The sequence below is a fragment of the Apium graveolens genome, chromosome 11 (assembly GCF_009905375.1).
Source record: "Apium graveolens cultivar Ventura chromosome 11, ASM990537v1, whole genome shotgun sequence".
Taxonomy (NCBI): Eukaryota; Viridiplantae; Streptophyta; class Magnoliopsida; order Apiales; family Apiaceae; genus Apium; species Apium graveolens.
The window spans coordinates 104,500,385-104,504,683 of record NC_133657.1 but is presented as its reverse complement, the minus strand read 5'-3'; the positions used below and the strand labels follow the sequence as shown (position 1 = coordinate 104,504,683).

Here is a 4,299-nt window from a genome sequence, read left to right as displayed (position 1 = left end):
ACGTGCATGTGTGGATGCTTAACAGATATACTCTCGATACTAGATCAATAAGCATAACTTTTCTATTATCGAAACAATCAAAAGTTTATAAACAGAATAGACAATAAACGCATTATGACTCATAACACATCCTTTCTACTAGAGTTATACAAGGATTCACACTATTATTGAACACATAACAAAGATGCTTATTTGACCGTACAATGAATGAGGTCCCAAAAGACTTATGCAATAATACCCATGTAGCGAGCGTTAGGTTAGCGGATCCTAGACTATAAAAGCCTTAGGTCACTAGGCACAAAGTCCCCTAGAACTTAATAACTCGAGTATTAAAGAGCTCACTCTTGATCAATTATGCATAAACACATACTTTTTTCTTTCTTTTTTTTTCTTTTTTTTTCTCTTTTCTTTTTCCTTTTTTTTCAATAATTTCTGAATGAGTGCGTTTCGCTCCATCTCATTCAACCCTAGACTACTCATAAAAATATGAGCCGGCTACTAGCCATTTGACACCTAGCCTTACAACAACTAACAATGAAATCCAAGTTTTTCTCCAGATAAAAAGAATCAGTATTTTTACGTCACTACGAGAATATCACAAATTCTAAATATAACCAAGTGATTAAATCTCAACAACAAACAAGTATGATCATGATCTAGATCAAAAGCAACCCTATAAGACTTTGTGAAAATATTTGTTTCTGGCATGCAAATCAATTCATTAGGACTTAAACATCCCTCTATTCGTCATCACCACACTGAAATCAACATCAACTTATCAAATATCATAGTTCATCTTAAGGGATCATGCTAAATATGCATGCAAATACAACTATATGAAATTACATAAAAACAAACAAATATGTCCTAAATGAACAATCATACAAAAATATGAATGAACTACAACTAAACATGCAACATGAATCTATATGAATCTATATGGACACACACTACTAATCCTTACATTATCACCCCCAAACTTAAAATTTTCAATGTCCTCATTGAAGGTAATAATAAAGATTTCAGGCATACCTAGTCGTCGGAAAGATCACCCTCTTCGGGTGGAGGATCAGGTGGCCAATCAACCTCGCCACTAGTGTCTCGGAAAATAGTACCGAAAGCGTGTGTCAAATCTTTAGCAAAATGACGGTGAATGTCGTGCATGGCCTCCATACGCCTAATTACTCGCCTGTACTGCTCGTCACCAACACCAGTCCTATCAACTACCTGCTGCACATGAGAAGAACCCTCTATAGGCACTGGAGGATCCGTTCAGCTACCCTCTACATCATCAAAGATATATCCCAACCCCTTGTCAGGGGGTGCACCTAAGAATGAATAACTCAAGTGATTTGGTAGTGGGTTGAGCTCAAGTGTAGGAGCATCTTCAATAGACGACTCGAGACGATCCTGAGAAATTTTCAGTTCTGCTAACCCAAGAGAATCGAATGGCACATCCAACTTCCTCTTCCACAGAGGTGCATTCAAAACCTAAATTTGCTCTACTTTAAAGCACTCCTCTTTAGCTGTGGGTAATTTTATTTCCTTGAACACATTGAAAGTGACCTTCTGATCATGAACCTTCATCGTAAGCTCTCTTTTTTGCACATCGATCATAGTTCGGCCTGTAGCCAAGAATGGTCTTCCCAAGATAATGGGAATCTTCTTATCTTCCTCGAAATCAAGAATTACAAAGTCAGCAGGGAAGAAGAGTTTATCCACCTTGACCAAGACATCCTCCACTATACCTCGTGGATAAGCGATAGAATGGTCAGCTAGTTGCAATGACATGTATGTTGGTTTCGGCTCAGGCAGACCAAGCTTCTTGAAGATAGATAAGGGCATCAGATTGATGTTAGCTCCTAAATCACATAAACACTTGTCGAACGACAAGTTTCCGATGGTGCAAGGAATAGTGAAGTTTCCAGGATCTTTAAGCTTCGGAGGCAACTTCTGTTGCAGCACAGCACTGCATTCCTCCGTTAGAGCAACGGTCTCTAAGTCATCGAGCTTCACTTTTCGAGAGAGAATACCTTTCATAAACCTCGCATAGCTAGGCATCTGTTCAAGAGCTTCAGCGAAAGGTATGTTGATATGAAGTTTCTTGAACACCTCCAGAAACTTCTCAAACTGCTTATCCAACTTTTTCTTCTGCAGCCTTTTAGGAAAAGGAGGTGGAGGATAAATCTGTTTCTCCCCTGTATTACCCTCAGGAGGAGTGTGTTCCACAGTAGTCTTCCTTGGTTCCACCTCTACTTCCTTCTGCACATCTTCTTCAGCACAACTGCATTTTCTGAATCTTGAGATTTTTCTGGCTCTTCGTCTTGCTGAACTTGGGGGCTTGCGACCTTTCCAAACCTTAAGGTGATGGCGTTCACCTGTTCTTCAACTTCCCTCTTGCCTGAATTTGTTTCTGTATCACTAGGAAGCGTTCCTGGTGGTCGATTCAATAAGGCATTAGCAATTTGCCCTATTTGGTTCTCTAGATTCTGGATAGAAACAGCCTGGCTTTGGCATATAAGAGCCTGGTTTTTGTACATAAGCCTCAACTCCTCCAATTCATATTTTTCATTCGAAGATAGACCTGCATCATTAGTTTTTTGTTGAAGTTGGAGTTGTTGTCTTGGTGTAAATTGTTGCTGAAAACGAGGAGGGTTAAATAGCTTATTTGCAAACTGCTGGAATGGCTGTTGCATCGCATTCTGATTGTTGCTCCAGCTGCAGTTAGGATGATTCCAGTTGTTAGGATGATAAGTGTCTGGAACTGGTTGCTGCGATCTCTGAAAGTTGCTCACAAACTGAGCTGAGTCGCTAGATATAGCGCATTGTTCTGTCGCATGCGGACCTGCACACAGCTCACAAACACTAATTATCTGCTTAACACCATAGTTAGCCAGAGAATCGATCTTCATAGACAACGCCTTTAGTTGAGCAGTGATAGCTGTAGCTGTATCCACTTCAAGAACTCCTGCTACCTTGCCCTGTGGATATCTCTGGGTTGGATACTGATATTCATTAGTAGCCATCAGTTCAATTAGATCATAAGCTTCCTTATAGCTCTTTGCCCATAATGCTCTGCCTGATGCTGCATCGAGCATGGGTCTGGACTGTGCTCCCAACCCATTGTAAAAACAAGTGATGATCATCCAATCAGGAATTCCATGATGAGGACACTTCCTAAGCATCTCCTTGTAGCGCTCCCAAGCTTCACTTAGCGATTCTCCCGTTTGCTGCGCAAATTGAGTAATAGCATTCCTGAGTGCAGCTGTCTTCGCCATAGGGAAGAATTTAGTAAGAAACTTCTGAGCAAGATCTTCCCAAGTAGTAATCGAACCAGCTGGTAGAGAGTGTAACCAGCTCTTAGCCTTGTCCTTCAGAGAGAATGGGAACAGTCTCAGCTTCACAGCATCTTCAGAAACACCGTTGAACTTGAAGGTGTCGCATATTTCAATGAAATCCCTAATGTGTGTATTGGGATCTTCCGTTGGAGAACCCCCAAACTGGACTGAAGTCTGTACCCATTGAATTATGCCAGGCTTGATCTCAAAGGTATTAGCTGTGATAGCTGGCCGGACAATGCTAGATTGAATGTCATTGATCTTGGGTTGAGAAAAATCCATCAAGGCTTTCGTTCGTGCTGCTGGATCTCCCATTGTAATGAGTACCTGAAACACAAACAAATAAACCGTGAAAGTAAAAGAATCCGAGTCAGTGAACTTTAACGACCACTGATGACAAACACATAAACTAAAAATTAACACCGAGTCCCCGGCAGCGGCGCCAAAAACTTGTTAGGGCGAAAACACGCGCTAATATTCACGCAAGTATACGCGTTCGCAAGTAGTATAAGATATAAATCAGATTCGTTCCCACAGAGACTGGTTTAGGTTAAGTTCAATTTATGCACTTATGCAACAATGTATGGTTATCGCTCAATGCTAAGACAAATAACAAATTGGGTTTTTATTAAACTAAGAGATTATATTAAATAACATTAACTAAGAGAATTGAGGTTGAATTACTATATATGATAAACATGGGATTCTAACTTCATTAAATACTTCATTCAATAGCCTTATTGTTTTTAACCTTAGCATGTGATGGTGATGACACTAATCAGATAACACGAAACTGATAAACGCCAACTTTTGTTGCATGAGTACCATTCTACTAGACATTCACAAAAGAGATAGAAGCTGAATAGGCACCAATTATATTGAGACCTTATATGTCTATAGAATTTGACAACATAATGGTTTAAACACAAGTTATCTATCTTGATTACATAGGGCAAGTAAA

General features: G+C 39.8%; 1 non-coding gene across 1 annotated transcript; it reads left to right on the top strand.

The window, feature by feature from the left end:
* Positions 1-3,156: 3,156 nt before the first annotated feature.
* LOC141699170 (small nucleolar RNA R71) lies at positions 3,157-3,263 on the top strand. The gene has a single exon (XR_012565652.1). It is a non-coding gene; the product is annotated as a small nucleolar RNA R71 (small nucleolar RNA).
* The last annotated feature ends 1,036 nt before the right edge of the window (positions 3,264-4,299 follow it).